Source organism: Staurois parvus, unplaced genomic scaffold, assembly GCF_062004578.1.
Source record: "Staurois parvus isolate SC_StPar_1 unplaced genomic scaffold, SC_StPar_1.0 ptg000244l, whole genome shotgun sequence".
Taxonomy (NCBI): domain Eukaryota; kingdom Metazoa; phylum Chordata; class Amphibia; order Anura; family Ranidae; genus Staurois; species Staurois parvus.
The window spans coordinates 2,809,688-2,831,426 of record NW_028318040.1 but is presented as its reverse complement, the minus strand read 5'-3'; the positions used below and the strand labels follow the sequence as shown (position 1 = coordinate 2,831,426).

The following is a 21,739-nucleotide window of genomic DNA, read 5'->3' as shown; positions in this document are numbered from 1 at the left end:
GAGAGCCTGAGCCAGTCGCTCCCTCCTATCCACAGCTCAGAACTCCAGTGAGCGCGGCACAGCGGCGGTGAGAACTCAGCAATCAGCGGTCATGTGATCACTGAGATCTCACCCTTGGAGCTGGAAGAGGACAGATGCAGCAAAGGACCAATGCTGCATCCACCTTGGTAAGTATGATTTTTTAAAAAAAGTTACCCATACTTCTGTTTTAAATGTGCCTAGTGTGTTTCCATAAAATATTCATCTGACAGATGCAAAGTGTATTGTTGAAAACACAAGGTGTGGTTGGTGCAATACTCACTAGCTCTGACAAACCTTAAGACAAATCCTTAGAAAGTAAGAAAAAAAAACACTACTGCAAAATGATAAATGTACCTAGGTAACAAAAATGTTAAAGAATGAATGGTTTAAACAACTTATTAATTGAAATGTTTTAAAATTGTGTGCACACAACATAAACAGGTAATATCGTGTTGTCAGCAGTGGCACCTCCTACGTTTTCAGACACTATGATACATGATTCCCATGAGGGAGGAAGAATATGGTACTTTACAAACTCATTTAGCACCTTCATATGACAATTTAACAGTGTATATGAAAGGACCAACCCAAAAGCTGACTGTAGGGTACAAAGCTGAAATATAAGTCAGGCAAGTTGAACATTGTTTTACATTGATAAGCCGACAAAATGATTTAGACCATCATTTTTATCAAGGGTAAGAGATATGTATGATTATCCCCCTTTGCATAGGTATGTTAAAAACTGTCTTTGGTGGTATTGATTACAGTGTATTTATGTGAAATTATTAAAGTGGTTCAAAAGCCTAAACATTCCTTGCAGTAAGATAAAAAAAACATTTAGGCATTGATGGCCCCTCACACCCCCACCCCCCTTTTACCTACCTGAGATCTCATTCAATCCAACAATGCACATGTCTACAGCTCTTCTCTCCCCTCACTTCAGTGTCCCACTGGCTTTGCTGGGACAAATGAATACAATGGCTCCCACTGCAGTCAATCAAAGCCAGTGACGAGGGAGCAGGGGCAGGGCCAAGTCCCACTGTCTGTGTCAATGGACACCACAGAGAGGCTCAGGAGCTAGCACAAGTGCCCCCATGGGAAGCGGCTTCCCATAGGGGCACTGGACAGAGAGGAGGAGCCAGGAGCACCAGTGTGGACCCAAGAAAAGGAGGTTTGGGGCCGCTCTGTGCAATAGAGATTTTTGTTGAAAAAAACATTTACACTCACTTTAGGATGGGATCAGATCCATGTAACAGGTCTCACCTCCAAGTTACGAGCTAATTTTACATAAATGGATATGAAGTGCATCCAGTAACTATAAGCAGTAGTTTCTAGCCTGCATCACATGCATACAGTTCCAATATTTATTATATCAGTCTGATCTGCTAGTCCAGTGCAGATTTACTTAAAATGGAACTAAACTGCATTTGAGCACCACAAACCAAAAAATATTATTTAATTCATTGGTAATATTCAAAGCAAACACCCCCATCCATCCATTTCTCCATGCTTTATTTTGTTGAGAAATAATTTTGAAAAACACCACGTAGCATTTATGGTAGTGGCCATCTTGAATAAGGGCAGATGATTCATGTAACATTTACTTTTTAGAATCCATCTGCTCTTAGCTCAGGCATTGGCTAAGCTGAGAATCCTCCCTCCTCTCCTGAAGACTGCTGGGATGTATAACATCAATTGCCTAGGCAGGAAACCAGGAAGTAACTGAAGAAATGTACAAAAAAAAGTTTAAGCCTGGGTTCACACTGATGTGGCACGGAAATCGCAGCGGTTTCTGTGCGAATTCCTCACCGCATCACAATTGCATGCCGTTCATGCGAACCGCTGCGGGTGTGTATGTTAAGTTAACAACACCCCAAAATCAGTCCGCAAAACACGGTGCAATGTGCAGAATCGGATGTCGTGGGTGTGAATACTCATGCGATCCAACTCTAGTACGGACTAAAAAAAGGGTCCTGCACCTTTTTGGTGCAGATGCGGTGCGCTTGAGCCATACAAAATACAAATCAACGTTGTCTATTTTGAATCCTTATGCTGCTAGCATTAGTAACTAGGGAAGTAGATCATATTTACTAGTTTCAGCTTGGGTTCACACTTGTGCAGTACGGCATACTGCATGTGATTCGCACAGGAAACGCACCGCATTCCTGTGCTAATCACATGCAAATTCTGTGCGAATCACATGCATTATGCTGCACCACACAAGTGTGAACCCAGGCTGAAACTAGTAAATATGATCTGCTTCCCTATTTATTTGCTAATGCTAGCAGCATAAAGATTAAAAATAGACAATGTTGATTGAGGGAGTAAAGTTCTCTTTTTTAGTTGGTTGTAAACCCTCCCATATACCCAAGTGGCAGGCCTCAGGTGATACATAAAGATGAAACAAATCCCTCTACATAAGCTGCATCTGTTTTAGTGCAGCCTTCTCCTTCTCAAAATGCTGACTTTATAATGCTTGTCTGGGAGTTCAGAAAATAGGGGGCGGAGAGCTACATTGTAGAGCTCAGTGAGCTCTCAGAGCTGATTGTATGGAAGGGACACCCCCCCCCCTTTCACACAGCTCACAGGAACAGAGATGAGGCTGTCATTCTGCTGGAGGTCCCTCCCTCGTCACCATTTTTCTCTTGGTGTCAGGAAAAGTTATCAAAAGCGCTTCATAGAGGGACAAAGCAGCAGATAGAAATGACACTTAGTTCTCTGACTTGAGACTTGCACACACTATAGAGGGATATGCTTTGTTCATATTGCATGTCTGAGGTTTACAACCAGTTTAAATAACTAGCAAACTATGCAGCAGGCGCTAAAAGGTACTTGTATTTACAGTACTTCAGCAATGCTCTCCCACCATGACATCCACTACTGCAGCCAGAGCAAAAAAAAAAGTTTGGCGAATGATTGAAACATTTAACACTCTCCCTGGTGTCTCTCAGTTCTGTGCTTGGTACATAAGTAGCCAATCGCCAGTGCTGTCACATGAGAGCAAGCAAGAATGTGCTCATCCCTGTGAAAATATTAACTTTCAGAAAGTCTAAACTTGCGTAGGATTTTAGAGATGGAAAGAGCAGACACCTTTAGGATAAATGCTGTATAGCCTGGCAGGTATTATTTCATAAGAATGTCACCGAACCCCCAACATACACTATTACTTCAACCTACAATTCCTACAAACCATTCTGTATTGCACTATACACACTACTCAGTCTGGTCAAGTGGAAAAAAAATGACCATATGCTCTACTCACCAGTCTTGCGTTGTCATAGCAGTATGGCAACTGTTAACCATCTAAATATGTATTAATAGGAAAAACGAATAACATATACAGCTTTACTTGAAACGTATAAGTAATTTGTGTGGTATCTCATTATACTGCCAGATATCTGCAGTAAATCTGCGCTTCAGGAGGTTCTCTCATCAATTGTCATGCTGTGTCACTTTCAATGGGAAAACTGTTTTTTTTTTGGCTTCCAGACACATAGAGATATTTAGATGCGGCTGACATCTGCAACTGAGAATTCTAAAGAGGCAGGTGTCAAGCAGTGTAGGTTGTATTACAATGACACCCAAAGTCTGGGACTGACATCATCATAACCTCCATCATAATTCTACAATAATGGCACAGATCAGTGGAAAGATAACACATTGAGAACCAGTGTTTAAGGCCTTCACTTTACATGTATGATCTTTGCATCATGACTTTTGCACCCAGTAGAAGCAAAGAGGCTGAATGATTAAGCACTTATTAGGACCAAAACATTGAATCGCTCTGATTAATTTTCACATAATGCTGTTGTATTTTGTGCTAAATGGAATGTATTAGTTTATAAAATATAGGACAGTATTTATGATTATAAAAAACATACAACATGCGTTGTATGTGAATTTACATAAGTGCAGCTTATGAAGACTATTCACTTTGCAAATAGCAGGAGCTGTCCACTACTGGTAAGAACCATCAAGAGATATATCTAAGTATAGTGAGATTAATTCATGGTTCATGACTGGTTGCCGTGAGATGTGCACACCATGTGCACCATGTTGTTTAATAGAGCCTATTCATTCTCTGTAAGGACTCTACAGATGTCAGAAAAGATTTGCCCAATTTTGCTGTCTGTTTTCAGATTAGGGGACTTTAGGAACACCCTTTTGTCCAACTATGGAAAACATCTTCTGGCCAGGTTTTTACTTTTTTTTGGGGGGGGGGGGCATCAGCTATGATGTTTGTTTTTTTTTCTCCCAATTTATTCCAAGAGAGTTGGAAGATGTCTGTAAAGTGCGTCCCTTTCCCCTCTTTTTTCCCCTATTTATCCCAAGAGAGTTGGAAGATGTCTGTAGAGTGCATCCCTTTCCCCTCTTTTTTTTCCCCTATTTATCCCAAGAGAGTTGGAAGATGTCTGTAGAGTGCGTCCCTTTCCCCTCTTTTTTTCCCCCAATTTATCCCAAGAGAGTTGGAAGATGTCTAACGTGCGTCCCTTTCCCCTCTTTTTTTCCACTTATTTATCCCAAGAGAGTTGGAAGATGTCTGTAGAGTGCGTCCCTTTCCCCTCTTTTTTTCCCCAATTTATCCCAAGAGAGTTGGATGATGTCTAAAGTGCGTCCCTTTCCCCTCTTTTTTTCCCCCAATTTATTCCAAGAGAGTTGGAAGATGTCTGTAAAGTGCGTCCCTTTCCCCTCTTTTTTCCCCCTATTTATCCCAAGAGAGTTGGAAGATGTCTGTAGAGTGCATCCCTTTCCCCTCTTTTTTTTCCCCTATTTATCCCAAGAGAGTTGGAAGATGTCTGTAGAGTGCGTCCCTTTCCCCTCTTTTTTTCCCCCAATTTATCCCAAGAGAGTTGGAAGATGTCTAACGTGCGTCCCTTTCCCCTCTTTTTTTCCACTTATTTATCCCAAGAGAGTTGGAAGATGTCTGTAGAGTGCGTCCCTTTCCCCTCTTCATAGGCAATAGGTGTGCATACTTGCGCCACAATCTTTCATGAGAAAGATGGTTTGGTGGCCACCACTGATTATCTGCAGACAGCTTAAGCACTCATGTAAATTGGCATAAGATTCAATAGCAAGTCAAATGCTTTCAAGTGCTTTTGAACTGCAGGTAACTGTTTCTAAGTTAGCTAGCATTACCTAGAGCAGGGTTTCTCAACCAGGGTTCCTCCAGAGGTTGTAATGAGCATTTTCTGCCTCTGATAAGTTCCCACTGACACCACTGATCTTTTTAGCTCTCTGTAAAGGGGTAATTCTTCCTAATGTCCACACGTGTAAGGAGCATTCTTCCCACTGACCGTCACATTAATGTATCATGAGCTGTAGATATATTATTTTTAGCAGGGGTTCCCCGAGACTGGAACATTATTTCATGGGTTCCTCTGTGTTGAAAAGGTTGAGAAAGGCTGACCTAGAGGATTCTTCTGGATTTCTTTAAGCTGCTACTGAATTGCTTTCCCATTCACATTGGCTACGATGGGGAAGAAAAGCAGTTCAAAAACAAACAAATGCTCTTGAACATGATATCCTACAATCTGAAATTTAGCACAAGCACATGAATACAGTATATCTGTGTATTTTTAAGTTAAAAATGAATTTGTCTACTTTGTGGCTTTTGAAACCATAGGCAAGTGTGGTTGCGTTAAAGGTGTAAGCTGTGTTAAGCCACTTCCTGAAAAAAGGAAGGGCTAACATGATGTATTATCAGTGATTGAGTGGATGACGATACATGCATATGGCTGAACTCTATACAAAAACGTAACCCAAAACATTGACAGATTGTAGCTATATGGAAGCACAGGACATTAAAATGAAGTACCTGTTCTTCACGCGGAGCTGTATCCTTGACTTTGATTGGTGAAGCTCTGTCTAGGCAGGTTATTCATTGCAAGTTCAGCTTTATTTTTACTTTGCACAATCATGTGAGCAGTATCGAGCACCATGACTTAGAGAGAGGTCATCTGCGGTGAGCCAAAAATAGATTCTGAGCAGCCTCACAAACACAGGTCTGGTGGTACTAGCGCTACGTGCTGGCGATAGAAAGCCATTCTACTTCTAGACTATAAATAATTTTGGCTGTAGCATTTGGGAATTGGAAGGCATAGAAACCTTTTAAAGTCTGTAAACAAAACAGACTTACCACTAAACACTGCCGTTGCCAAGAGGTTGTTTGCTTTCTTTTTGTATCATATTCTAGCAATGTATTTGTGGTGTAAAGAAGGATTGTTGTTTTTCTGGGAGTATATTTTTGTATGTCCTTAATCATAGAAAATAGACCAGTGGTTATATTTGCATATGCCTATTTACAGATAATAAATTATCAATAGCCTTTCTTTTGTCTATTGTCATTATGGGGTCTCTTTGCATTGTTATCAAACATTTTAACTCAATATCGAGATTATTATTATTATACAGGATTTATATAGCGCCAACAGTTTGCTCAGCGCTTTACAATATAATGGGAGACCATACAGCAACAATACAGTTCAATACAAGAGGGATAGGAGGGCCCTGCTCCTCGGAGCTTACAATCTAGGAAATTGAATCATGTTACACTTAGAAGGAAACAGAGGCATATTTTTTGTCCAATTTCTATTCTGTATTTTAACATGTTCTTGCCAAACAAAGATAGAACTAAAGATGTGTGTTTGGTTCATCTACAGCATTTTGCATCGATTTGTATTAATAAAATGTTTTCAGCCTGCAAGAATTCATTGTCAAGGAAGTACAAAGCTTGCTGGCTTTTGGAGGTTACTCTTTAACTTTCGTATCTGAAAGTGTCAGCAGTAACTGAGCCACCAAGCTGTGTTCTGATTTACCTTTTATATTGCATAGTGATGCAGGTTGCCTCACCTTAAATGGCCTCTTTAATGATCTTTGTCCTTAGAAACAACCTTCCAACCACTGAAGATAAAAGTAAACCTTGTTTGCATAGGAAATACTGTTGGCTCTTTTTGCATAGATGAAAAAAGAACCCTTGCTCCTATATCAGGAAAAAAAATACTACCTGTGTAGGATGTCGAGTTGGAATCAAATGTAAGGTACATGCAAAATTCTTCCATGTGTGCAATAGTAGATGTTCATACCCACTGTGCAGATGCTTGCTCCAAGCTGCTGAGTCACAAAAGTTTGACTGATGTCGCTGTGTTTTTCGACATCTCTGAAACAATTGAAGCTAGCACTTTGCTGACAATGCAGTTGAGGTTCCTCCTTATTTCTAACAGACCAACGGGCCCCTCTTTAATCTCCGCAGTAGAATTACGAAATGAGAGAGAGTGAGTTAAAATGTTTCTGGCGCTGTTGCATTAATATCGGTGCCAGAGGTGACTCCGCGAATAGGAGATTCCAGGTCAGTGTGACGCCTTCTCACGTGGTGACGCGCACATGGCTACAGTGTTTATAAACATGTGTCCAGAAATACTAAGGGGAAATTGGAGGGTGTGTCAGTCCTATTAAATGTCACCGGTGTCGAGTGCGTGGTAGAGACCGGATAAGAAAACTAGAAACGGACATCTCCCTTATTGCTCTATCACACATATATTACATGACCGTTGCTGTAGGGCACCTTGGCAGAATTAATTTTCTGACAGATTACCAACATATGCTATTTTAAATGTTGCAGAGCTTTAATGGGTGCTTAGATTGGGATACAGCATTAATGTTTGATTTGTGGCTACACTGTGCGTAATACAATCATGTATGGAAATTTGCAATTAAAAAGTAAATCGAAGAAGGCTTTTTGAATCAAGAAACTAAAGGGTTTTTTTTTGTTTTAGATATAATTGCAATTGTATTCTCAACATACTGAAATGATAATAATGTACTATCTGGAAACACTTGCCAGGATTAGCAGCATCTATAGAACGTTGTGCTTGACTTGGGAAGGTCAAGTTAGGACACTAGGAAAATAAAGCATAAGGAGTAACATCGTACAATGAGTCCTTTTTGTGTGCATAAAAAACGGCCTACTTATGTTACCTGGTCTAGCGCGAAGAACTGTGCATGATTTAACCAAACCTCATTACTGCTCTTAGACTGCAGTATACACCATAGAAGATTTGATATATACTTTTCTGATTTATTTTTATCTAAAGATTCAGTTAATCACTTTACAATGCTTCCAAACCCTTTCAACACATATCCCAGTCTTGGTTGCTTTTTTTTTCTAATGTCCTTCTTGATTGTTCTTGGAGCAAGTTTGATGTGGACTTACAATATACTCCAAACTTTTAATCAAGACCAGCCTTAGATTTTTGGTTGTGTGGCTGCACTGGATATTGTGGGACTACTATTGGACTACCTATTTTCCAAGACTGCTTCTGCCAGTAATATGAAGTCAACTCTATTCTAAGGCCACACTTTGTACAAGAGAATACATTTAAAATGGCACTGTGAAGTAAAGGCACCTGGAGGCCTCTGATTCACTGTAATTCATACTCACTGGCTTCCTTGGTTGCTAGCTCAGGCCCACCCCCTCTGCCTCACATGTGCCTTACTATTTTTTTGGGGAAGCTGCCCATCACATATATAGGCCAAACGTGAAGGCAGCTTTAGGTGTCTGCAATACAAAGTGAGTTCCAGTTCATATATATTTCTTTTGAAACAGGTATACAACTGCTTTACCAAGGAATGTTTAAGGTGGTGGATGGCAGCAACACCCTTTCCTCAAACTGTTCATCTTAGATTTCTTTCGAAAACCAAGATATAGACAGCATAATTTTGCCTTTTGAGTGGCTTGCACTACTGTCAGCTTTGTCATGTTGTGTTAACATGATGGCCACGTCATGTGAACAGCCTCCTGTGGTTGGTTTTTAACCTTTAGATGGATAGCTAGGGGGTAGTAAAATACATTTCAGCCATCTGTTTTTATCAACCGTGACCACTCATATGAAGGAGGCCTAAAAGCTGTGATCGTACTGGTCAGCAATGTGTAAATGTGGACTTGCACTTGCCGGACCACAGTGTGTGTTGTAGGCTCAGAGGCAAAAAATTATGTTTACTCAGTACAGTGATGCTAAAGAATGTACTGACACATATTCTTCTACTCACTGCCTCAAAAACTTCCTCCTATTAGAGGACAACTAGGTGTGTTTTATCTGACTAGAGGAGCTCACATGTCTGTGGGATGACCACAGCTGGTACAGACACCAGTTGGTGCAAAGTGATCTACAGGGTAGGGTAAGCGACAATCATTGTTCCCCGAAGATGAATAGCGGAGGTGTCTGTGAAGGGCATAAACATAAATGCTCAGCTGTAGAGATTATACATGTTTATACTGTGACTGTTCTGCATATCAGTTGTATGTTTCAACTGTTGTCTCATCTTTATGGGTACATTTAGTGGCAAAAATACACATACATACCTAAACATTAGCACATCAGAATTCTGTTTGCAGAAAACAATGTGAAAGCATAGCACTACCTTGGCCGTATGGTTCATCAGAAGCATTAAGCTGGTCAGATTTTGTTCCAAACTTGACTGCAGTGTTGTGTTCTATCTGTTTCAATACAGTTTCAGTGGACTCTTTACATGGGGAGTTTAGTAAATAGATATAAAGTGAATTTGACAAATCAAATACGAAATATTATCTGACTGTGTGGCCACCTTTGCAATCCTGTATTACTATGGCACTCGTTTTGCTATTGGCAAAATGGCAGTCCTCCAACATGATACATCTCTGGCATCCTCTTTGTAGGACAAAAGTCCTCTGGGCAGCATAGGTGCCTTCTGACCACTGGTAGTGTTAGATATTTATGGTAACATGGTATGCACTCCGACATCCCCGCAGTCCTCAGACATTTGTTAAAATTTCAAATTGGAACAATATGGTATGCCTCTGGCAACATTGAGCCTTTTGGCCAACATAAAATTCCCCTGGATATCTATCATGCCACTGGCCATAAAATGGCATGTTTATAGGTCTTATACCATATGACTTTTTTAGCAACATGCATCAGCAATGCTCATACTCAGTCATAGCGGTAACGTGTGCTACATTGCCATGTCACAGGACAGACATGATACTACTGGTAGATCAGGTCAGATAGTGCTGCTCTCTATTATGAAACACATTGTAGGTTATGACTAGGTCTACTCAGTGCCAACACTATTCATTCCTTATCACTTTCATGAAATGTTTTCTAAACACCAGCAAAAAAATATCCCCATAAAGACCCTGCAAATACAGCAAAGTGCCTTTCGATCTTCCAGAAATGCACATAGCTCCTAATTCCTGTTGTGGGCTGACAAACACAGTTTTTTGGGGGTTTTTTTGTGGACTGGGTGGCTTCTGCTTTGCCCAGTGTCTTTTGCTAAATTACTCAACCATTCCCATATCTCTACAACATAAAGGCTGACAGTTCTGTAATCCATGATAAGAACTAGGGGGCCTAAATAGACTCTTTGAGATAACACAGGAAGTGTGGAGAGGAAACAGAACAGCTCTGGATTTCTAACAAGATCATCAGTTTTTTTTTTTCTTTTTTTGCACTTACCACACATATGTAAGAAAATACTTCTAATGGTATATTTAACAGACTGAAGGGAAGCATATAAGAAAATTTCATTGCTACATTTACATACACTTCAATAACAACAAATTTGTATTAAATTATGCTATAAGGAACTTACTTCACTTTTATCATTTTATTGTTCAAATGTCTGTCTATGCATAGTGTGTGTGTTTCATTAGATCAATTAATGGGATGCAAATTAATTTTGATGTAAAAATTAACATAATGTTCATACTTTTTTCATTATCTTAGCATTTTTGAGTAGGTTTTCCTTGTGTTGAGTCATGTGTGAGGCTGGTATCATACTAGAAATTTCCAGTTGGTTTTGTATAATGTAAAGAAAGTCATCCCCTTAACAGCAGATCTATTACAAGAGAATCTCATTGCTTCCAATAGGTACAGGTTCCCTTTGTCTATAATATGTACCAGTACCATGCTGTGCCACATGTGCCCAATAAAGTGTGAAGTACCAAACATCCAGTCATGTACAGGGGAATTTGAAATAATAGTTCACATTACCTTTTTTCACACTTTAGTACACTGGCTCCCGTGTCTGTACGTATAGTGCAAACATTTTTTAACAGAGAGTCCTGCAGGGCCATATTTACTATCATATTCTTATCAATACCTATGAATACCTATGAGGTTTTCCATGATGGGTAGAGATGATGTTATAGCATATACAGTTTTATCATATATAGGTTATTTGCAAACGGCACCAGTTGGTCCAGGTTCATATCAAGAAAATGTTCTAGCACTAGGGTACTGTTTTGGGCAGCAAAGGTGGTGTGTCTATAGGTTTGAATGGAACTCTAGCCCTAGCTGGAATAAATCCTTGGTATTCAATGGAATACACAATATGCATGTTTCATTCGACCTGAACTGTAACCTCTATACAGTTTTCATTCTATACAGTTTGAATCAGAACTGATCACTTTTTAAACATTGGTTTTCCTTCTGATTTTGTTGCTGCTTGTATACCTACCATTCGCTACTTGACTTCGCCTTGGCACATTGTGATACAAAGCTTGTTTCATGAATTGCCTCTTTGAAAGTGTTTGCAGTATCAAGAAGTTCTCTTGAAGTAAACCATTTAAAAACATTTATCATCTTCGCTTTGATATCCTTCCATGACCCCTGTTGAAATGACTTGTGATTAAGTAAAGGTATCAGCCTGCCATGCTTATGAAAATAATAGGAACTTTCATCTTGAAGCTTGCCTGCCAAAAGACCCGATGCATCTAAGCTGCTTCTTAAAAACATCTGGAAGTTTTTTGGGTTTTCTTTTTCAGGCGGACATACAGTATTAGCTTAGAAGCAAAAATATTTTTCCATAACATTTCTTCAGGGTCACGTATGGTAATATATTATATGCATCTTGCTCTAGAGATATGGAGGGCCTCCTATAAAATATGGGTATATAAATATGGAAGTATGATGCTTTTCATGGTCTAAGATGTTCTGGAGAAATGAACATGGGGGTGGAAAGATCACACAGCCTGTGCTCACTGAGATTCAACGGCATGACCATCGTGATGTATGAACACTGTTGAAGTCTGCTACTGCCTAAAGCTGGATGAAAAGGCAATAGTTGTCACTTGTCCACAATCTAAAGTGACTTTTATTATATGTATTTATTTTTAATGACATGTAGAGATGTGTAAATAGAGGGACTCTGGTATTTTTTTTTCTCAGTAGCAGGAATTGGGTTTTAAGTGTCCTTTTATATTCATGCACAGGCAGTAATGTGTCTTTAAGACCCCTTTCACATGGGGCGGAATCTGATTTGCTCAGCAGGGGATCTGTCCGCTGAGCCGAGCAGTCAGATGACAGGTCCATATATATTTATTTATTCCAGGTACTTCTATAGCACTGTCAATTTACTCAGCGCTAATCTGCTCAGTTTATGCAGAGCGGACAAGAACACAACCCACTCTACTCTATGGGTGGCCGGGTGTAAACAAACCAGCTATCTGTTTACACCCGACCTCCTGCAGATCTGCCTAAACAGAGGGGGATGGATCCTCTTCTATTTTTTAGTGGATCAGATTGAATTGGAGGTAGGCGTTTACACCCAACTGTCCATAGGCATACATGGACCTTCCGACCAGGTCCACCTGAAAAACTGACAGGTGGAGCTAATCGTATCACCTGTGTGAAGGGGCCTAGGATGTGTTACTCTACATGCTTTTACATATAGCACCAAATTATTATTATTATACAGTATTTATATAGCACCGAAGGGTATGCTCAGCACTGTACATTAGCGAGGGGGACAGAACATGAGACAATACAGTACAATACAATACACGAGGGGTTCGAGGGCCCTGCTCTTTCGAGATTACAATCTAGGAGAACTAAATGGAAACTAAATGGGGAGCACAGTGACTTAGTGGTTAGCATCACTGGGGTCTTCGATTTGAATCTAGGCTAGGACACTATCTGCATGGAGTTTGTATGTTCTCCATGTATTTGTGTGGGTTTCCTCCCACTCTCCAAAGGCATGCTGGTGGGTTAATGGACTTGTATCTAAATGGGCCCTAGTATGTATGTACCAATTGGCTTCACATTCTGCCTGGCAGTTCCAAGCCAGGCCAATCCCCAGGAGGGATGAGGACTGATCTGGTGATATACCTTGTACAAAAAACAAATGCCAAGAAATTTCTACATAAAAGGCTTTCAAGCACATATATGGTGCCCAGAGAATCTCAAAGAGTCAAATACAACTGTACAGATATATACATACAATTTACTAAAAAAAAAAAACAAGATTAATGTTTTTTTCCCAATTCCTGTTACCTTTTAATGTACCTAATATGTTTAGCATATCCTATTTTTAAAACAAACTAACCTGCACAGTATATGTATGAGTCATTGACATAGTTCACAGAAGCTTTTGCCATAATGTGCAATTAAGGATTGCATACTTGCATATTATTGCAGACTTGTCTCTTTCCCTTCTCCAGTGCTGACAGTTCCACAGCGTTGTTCACCATCATCTCTGTCATCTTCAGCCATTGGATGGACACTGGTGATGTAACTCCTGAACATTGTCTTGTCATCTAACTCCATTTTTGGCATTTTATAGATGTCAAGAGTGGGCCAAGAGTTTGCAGTGTACTGTGCATGCATCTCAGGCGGGGTACACAATAAAAAATTGCTAAGAGAAAGTGGAAATAGCTTTTTGGCAGAAGAGCACAAGGTTTTCTGCCAAAAAGTTCTACCTCCTAGCAATTTCTTTTGTTTTTAGTTCTGCTTTAATACCTTCTGAGTCAGTGACCTGGAACAAGTATACAATTTTGACTTTCCTCTAAGTTCACTAGCTTCATGCTTGTTCTGGGTAAGTTATTTGGAAATTACTAAAGTGGTTGTTAACCTCAGACATGAAATATGAACAAAGCATATCCCTTTAAATTATGTACTTGTCTCCCTCCAGAGCACTAGTGCAATTTCTCTTTGTTGCCCCATTCCTCTGCTGACGTGTTCTCCTGACACCAAGAGAAGAAAGGTGTCAGGGGAGGGATCTCCAGCATATTTACAGCCTCTGCTTTGTTCCTTTGTGAAGGGAGGGGGAGTGTCTCTTCCTTCCAATTAGCTCTTCTCACTTAGCTCTGCAGCTTGTAATTTCAGCTCTCCACCCCTTTTTTCTGACAGCTCAGACAAGTTTTATAAATTATGCATTTTGAATGGATGTGGAGAAGACAATACTAAAGATAAACATGTACAACTTATGCAGGAGGATTTTTTTTATCTCTGTGTATCACCTGACGCCAGTCACTTCACTGGGTATATTTAAGGGTTTACTTTAAGGCTAAGCACAGAAAACAAGTAATTTTTAAAGGAAATCATCAATGGCAGCCACCATATTTCTTGCAATACAACATAATAAGAGATTTGTTTATACTATCAAAAAGTCTATTATAGGCCGTGTATTACAGGAATATTGCGGCTAAAACATTCTGATTCATCTGTACTTAAAGTGGTAGTAAAGTCTGTTTTTGTACTTGTACTTACAGGTAAGCCTATAATAAGCCTTACCTATAGGTACTGTATATATCTCCTAAACTTGCACTGTTTAGGAGATAATTACCTGTGCAGCAGCACCGGCGCATGCTCTCTGAAGGAGTGACATCATTACGGCTTAGCCATTTGAACCGCCAGAGCCTGCAAACTTGCGTCCGTGAAAAAAAAAAACCAGGTGAATATGGAAGCCCTGTCAGCAGCAACAGCGTATGTTTTAATTTTAGGAGTCTACCAATGGGCTAAATCACCCCCACATCAGTCAGTCTTCAAGTATTGGCAACTTCATTGGTGACAATTTCTTGCAGTCATTTGTTTTTCTAACTTCTTCTACAAGTTGATCATTCACTCTCTTGTTGCTGAACTGCCCAGTTATTTTTTAATTTTACATTATAAAGAATCCATGGGGGGAATTTAACACTTGTATTCATAGTAGCTACAGCAATTGAGCAAAACTGGAGTTTTTGCTAGAGATATCACACCACTGGTGTTCCTACGAACAACAATATGGTGGCCTGCAATTCAGGTCTCTTAGTTTCTCTGGTTTATCAAATTAAGCATTAGGCTAAGTTCACACCTAGGCAGCCATTTCTGCATTCCATTTAACTGATCTTTGTTTTGTAATCTTTATATTGCATTGACATTTTTCACAACATTCTATTTTTAGGAAATATTCAAGTCTTTTTTTTTCCTGAGGACAAGATGACCTGCTTCTTGCCTATAGTGTTGCCAGCACATTTTAACAGTTGTCCTAATAGTACTTGTACCGTCAAAGGTTCATTGCCTGAATAGAGAAAATCCTGCTCAGCAAGTTAAACTGAGGTCACACCCAGCTTGCCGTGCCCTTTTTTTGCAATTTGATTTTAAAGCGATTTTTTTCACCCTGTCAAATTACATTTATATGTTTGGATATAAGCAGAATAGGTGGTGTTCTGTATTTCGCAACACCACATAACCTGCATCAACATTCTCAGTATTTGTGGGTTTCTTGTTTTCCCAGCAGGCATTAACATTCTTATTAACTGTTTAATGCAGGATTTCAACAAAACGCTAGATATATGTTTGGAATACATATTTGTCAATTGTGTTACCCTGCAAAGGATTTGTAAGCTGTTCAACCAGTCTTATGTTCCCAGGAACATCTAGCTGATAGCAAGAGCAAACCAGTAACCATGCTTTTCTCCTCTACAGTTAGGCACTAACTAGCTTGGTCACTGACCCACCACCATCTTGGGTAATGAAAGAGCATCACCACACTGATCGTCGTGCTGCTGTCTCCTTCCATCAACAAACTCCAAGTGTTAGGGTGCCCATAAATAGGTAGAATTTCAAATGAAAATTCTTCGGTAAAACAGTTTCTAAGAAAGTTTGTTTTTCTAATTATTAGTGGGGACAAATTTGCGTTCATTTTCAACTGCAGTGGCAGGAAAATCCGAAGGAGCAGGATGGAATTTTTTTTTTTTCAAACAAACTAATTTCTAACAGTATATGTGGCTTTCAATTGGTAAGGTCCATTCGTTCCAAAATCAAATGTGAAAAGCAAATAAAATCTTTTGGACAAACAAATGTGCTGAGAATTTTTGCACAAATTTTCCAAAGACTTTCCCTTAGAATTTTCATTAGAAATTCTATCCATCTATGGCCAGCGTTAGGCTGCCTATAAATGGATCCAAAAAAAAAAATGGATTTCCTCATCCACAGAAGCAAGGTGGATGGAGGAATCCTCCGCTCTGTGCCATTGTATTCTGACAGCAGGGACTGGCTGCAGCCTCTGATCAAATGAAAATTTTCCAACACTCCTGTTTGCCAAAAGTCAATTGTTAGATCAGCTTCGATTGACCAGGAATGACCATAGATGGATCAAAATGTGGACGGCCCCTGCTGAACCAGACACATTTATGGCCAGCTTTAAGCAGAACTAAAGTTTCATTGTAAGAAACAGTGAGCCGGCAAGCTTGTATTGCAGGTACATGCAAGGTCTCTTCTGCAATAAAATGCCCCTACCTGCCTCCTTGCTTGCCTTCTCTGTCATGCTAAACTAAGCAGCGCAAGCTTAGCTTACACTGCCATGCCGATCTCTGAGTGATGGGTTAACTGGATCCTGCACATGTGCAGGAGTGACATCATCCCGCGCTGGGCAATGAAGAGTTACAAAGACCAGCACTTAGAAAAAGATGTTGGCACCTGTGAGGGACTGTTGGACAGGGGAGTATCAACAGATTTAGATTAACAGCATTTAGCAAAATAGTACAAACTGTCTCATAATACTGCTCCTAAATACATCAAAAACTTTTAAATACATAGTCAATTTATTATACTATGGTTTGTTATTTTATTTTTAGGGTAGCTTACATTTAAACCACCATTACAAATTCAGTCAAGAAAAAACACGTGTTTTGCGTACTCTGACTGCATAATAAGAATACGATTTATTAAAAATCAGCAGCTTTGTAGCTATGAATTATCTAAAATCATTACAATGATTTTTATGGCTGGAGTTTCATACATTAATGAATATTTTTGTATTCATTTTATAATTTTTCTAATTTCATTTTATTATTATTATAATACAGGATTTGTATAGCACCAACAATTTGGGCAGTGATATACAAAGTAGAGGGAGACAGTGCAGTTACTAAACCGTTCAAGAGAAAAAGATTAGGAGGGCCCTGCTCTTGGGAGCTTACAATCTAAAAGGGAGGGGCAAGTGATACAAAGGGTAATATTTATGAGGATATAAATTGATGGAGAAAGTAAAAGTACATTTTTAGCTGGAGTTGGGATAGGCTTCTCTGAAGGAGGAGTTTTCAGGGATAGGGATCACCTAAAGGCAGAATAGAAGATAGCCAGAGAGATTGGGGTAGGGAGTTCCAGAGGATCGGAGAGGCTCTGAAGAATTGTGTTAGCTCTCATTAAAGGAAATTTTATAGTCTTGTAAATATTATTTAGATTCACAAATTTGAAATTGAGGTATACAAATGAATAAATGTATGAATGTTTTATAATCATTACACACTTAGGTATTCCTTTGCAATGATTTATTGTTCTGTGTCTAAATGCAAGTTGGCCAACTCCCTAATAACATTGCATACCTATGTGGCTGCAACCTGAACATTTGTTAAGCAAGAAGCTATGGGCTACGAACAATAGGATTTATAGTGAGTATAGAGCACTGCATGTGATCATACCTAATGTGCTTGATCAAACAGATGGAAGTGAGGGGTGGAAAAAAAGAAGTTCAAGAGCTCACAGAAGACTTACAGGGATAGAAAAACACGATAGTAAGCAATTTCATGAAAAATGGATTATTGGGCCATTATTATAATTATATAGGATTTATATAGCGCCAACAGTTTGCTCAACGCTTTACAATATAAAGGGAGACAATACAAGAGGGTCAGGAGGGCCCTGCTCCTTGGAGCTTACAATCTAAGAGGGAGGGGCTTGTGGTACAAAAGGTAATAACCGTGGGGAATGCACTGATAGGAGGAATAGAAGATTCCGTTATTAGCTGAAGGCAGGATAGGCTTCCCTGAAGAGATAGGTTTTCAGAGATCGCCTAAAAGTGGGAAAAGTAGGCGATGGATAGATTGGGGTAGAGAGTTCCAGAGGATGGGGGAGGCTCTGGAGAAGTCCTGGAGTCGAGCATGAGAGGAGGAGATAAGGGAGCTAGAGAGCAGGAGGTCGTGGGAGTAGCGGAGAGGACGGTTTGGGTGATATTTGGAGAAAAGATTGGTGATGTAATTTGGGGCAGAGATATAAATGGCTTTATATGTTATTGTTAATGTTTTGAATTCTATTCATTGGGCAATGGGAAGCCAGTGGAGGGATAGGCAGAGAGTGGCAGATATGGAACGTTTAGTAAGGTGGATGAGTCTGGCAGCAGCATTCATGATAGACTGAAGAGGGGATAGCCTGTGATTAGGTAGGCCAATGAGGAGGGAGTTACAATAGTCAAGGTGAGAGATAACAAAGGAGTGAATAAGTTGCTTAGTAGTTTCAGAGGTTAAGAACGGGCGTATCTTGGAGATGTTGCAGAGGTGAAGTCTACAAGATTTGGACAGTGATTGGATTTGGGGATGAAAGGACAGATGGGAGTCCAGGATTACACCTAGTACCCTGGCATGAGGGGAGGGACTGATGGCTGTATTATTGATCTTGATAGAGAAGTCAGGGGAGGGGGCACGGGCTGGGGGGAATAGCATGAACTCTGTTTTGGAAAGATTTAGTTTGAGGAAGTGGAGTGACATCCATACTAATATGTCACTTAGCGGGTTCGTAATGCGAGAGTAGACTGAAGGGGTGAGGTGAGGAGTAGAAAGATAGATTTGTAATGGATGTGTATGGATTATTTTTGGAAAATAGGGATATCGTTTAGTGTCACTTTAAATGCTTATTACCTCTAGGGCATGATGAATGCTTGCCTTACGCCTCACTCTGGCAGGATCCAGCTTGCTCCTTCATTCTAACTTGTGAGTGGTCCTTCTTGGTCCTCATGTGCAATGCAGGGCTAGTGGGCCAACTGTTTGTGCAGCACTTTACAAAATAAAAGGAGAAAGTACAGTTAAAATACACTTCAATGCAAGAGGGTTCAATGAGCTCTGAGAACCTACACCTTATTCCTTATCTCCTATTGTTAACAACAATTGAACCCTTGTAGTGTGAGGGGAGCCCATGGCAAGGTTTTTTTTTTCTTGCAATTCCCGGGGCTGAAATCTAAGCAAATCATTTTTGTGTCTATCAGCTTTAACAGGAGGCATGCGGTTACTGGCAGGACATCCAGATAGGAAATTTTGCAAAAGATTCACAAAAAATTATTTGCTTCAAGTGGATTTAAACCCTCCAAGAAAGAATAAATGTACCAGCATACCTTATATCACAATTGCTTCCTGTTCTCAGTTTTTAAAGCATTACAATCCTATGAAAGTTTCTTTTGTTGAGTTTCTACCTAGTGACACCCCAACATGCGCACTCCTGCCACCTGGTGCAGTAGGATGCATGTGCAGTAGAGTTTGCTGGAGTTGTGCCCAGTTGGCGAATGCATAGTAGGGGCCACTGTTTTTCAGTGCTCTGGGACTGTGTCTGGCCATATTTGCATGGTAGGTGCCCCTTGCGGGCACTTGCACAGTAGAGGCACCTGTTTTTCTAAGATCTTGCAATGTACCTCCGGAACATGAGCAGTAGGGGGTTGTTGATGCTGTGCCTGGCCAGCACATGCGCAGAACTATGCTTTGATTACAAAGCATGGAAGGCACAACTGCCCTTTGCTGTGTATGAACAGGCACAGCTCCAGCACAGGCACTGGCCAGACAGCTGCAGCATCCCCTACTGCGCATGCGCCCTCTAGGCACAACACCAGTTGCCCTACTGTTGTGCACAGGGCATGCTCCCAAGGGAAACAAAAGCATCAAAAGATAAGGATTGTGTGTACAAAAATATTTAACATTATTTAGGTGGACCTTATTGTAATGGTCAGTTTTTATTTTCAGGGTTTAATACTACTGTAGGAAAAAATCTGTACAGTGAGGCATGATGCCAAACATACAGAAAAAAATGGTTATGCATACAGGATTTATGAATGGTATACTGCACAAGTTATGAAGTACATAAAGTAGAATGTCACATAGCATTTTTGGACCCGTTTTTCAAACTTAAAACATAATCCTTATGCTATATATTTCCATACAAATTGGTATTTGCCAATGGTGTATCACCTTTCTTTGGAGTTCATTTAGTAAGGTCAAAATGGATGAGGTCAGAGTGTACTACCAAGGCTGAACTCACAGAATCATGACCTAATATACTATTGCTCACAAAATGATACTAATTTAGAAATACTAGCTGTGATTGGGAAAGGATAGAAATGTAATTTTTTCCCCAATGTCCTGCAAAAAAAAGTACTTCCTGGAAGGTAGTTATTTTAATAATTGTCTGAAAATGTTTAAGCGAGCTTCTAGCTAATGCGGTAAATTATGTAGTATTATTATTGACAAATATGTCCCTGTGTGAACTCAGCACAGCTCCAACTTTATCTCATTACACGGAAATACCTGTCACACTTTAGATGAAGGTAGCCTGTTCTTAAAGTCTGTTCCTATTTATTCCAAGTGATTGCACAGCCCTTGGGGCCAAATCATATTTTAGTTTAAAGATGTGCATTTCTATATGTTTTCTTTAATGACTAGAGATCTTTTAGAATAACATATGCAGGCATCATTCTTGCTGTGGAAAATTAAATGTCTCTTTTCCTTTGCAAATAGCAAAACTGGTTAAAAAGAGCTATGAACACACTGGGAACCATTCTCAAGCCTATGGTTTTATGTTTTCACAGGAGAGGGCACCGATACAGACTTTTATTGCACACCCCCTTGGCATGACTTTTGCCTTTTTTGGGTTCGGCAAGTTAAACTGGCCTATCCCTAGACTTTGATAATCCCAGTTATGCATGACATTGAGTATCTGGCACATTTCCCTCTAATGAGTGACTCAGACACGCTTTGCCTCCTCTGGCTTGGTGCCTAAATGCTGTAATAATGATTCAGTTTTTGAGCAGGAATGTTTTGCCAGACTTGTGATACTGTGCCCATTTGGCGTGTGGATCATGTAAACAGGTTCCTAACTGTATCTTTCACAATCCACCGCGTGGCTAGCATTATGGTATCGATATGCGAAATTTAAATACTTGTCCCGAGAAAAAGGTTTTCAGAACTTTGTTTATTATTATTATAATTATACAGGATTTATATAGCGCCAACAGTTTGCTCAGCGCTTTACAATATAACGGGAGGCAATACAGCAACAATACAGTTCAATACAAGAGGGTTAGGAGGGCCCTGCTCCTTGGAGCCTACAATCTAAGTGTTTAATTGTAGTTTCAATATGAAAAAAAAATCTTCCTGGTAAAGTTATGGTGCCTGTGAGTTTATATTAATAACTTTCAAGCAGAACATAGGCATTTTCATTTTGTACAAAATAGGGTTATAACCTCTGAGATGTTTTTTTTTGCCATCTGTCTGCTGTTGGGGGCATTCATCTTCCATAGCTAAAACAGTAAGTGAGAGGAAATCCCTGTAAATTAATGGAATCCCTTGGGGCTCCCCAGGTCACCACAACTAGATGTCCCCATTGGAACTTTTCCCCACTATTATCTTTCTGGGAACAACCCACAATTTGGGGTTTTCTTTTACTTT

The 21,739-nt window shown here is 39.9% G+C and overlaps 1 protein-coding gene and 1 long non-coding RNA gene across 3 annotated transcripts in view; one reads left to right on the top strand and one right to left on the bottom strand.

The window, feature by feature from the left end:
- Window positions 1-5,895, bottom strand: part of LOC149459839 (uncharacterized) — a 356,271-nt gene extending 350,376 nt beyond the window's left edge. For both annotated transcript variants that reach the window (XR_016313187.1, XR_016313186.1), the window contains exon 1: window positions 5,837-5,895. This is a non-coding gene — a long non-coding RNA (uncharacterized LOC149459839). The remainder of the gene's footprint in view (window positions 1-5,836) is intronic.
- Window positions 1-21,739, top strand: part of TET2 (tet methylcytosine dioxygenase 2) — a 131,812-nt gene that overhangs the window by 4,976 nt on the left and 105,097 nt on the right. The window lies entirely within an intron of this gene.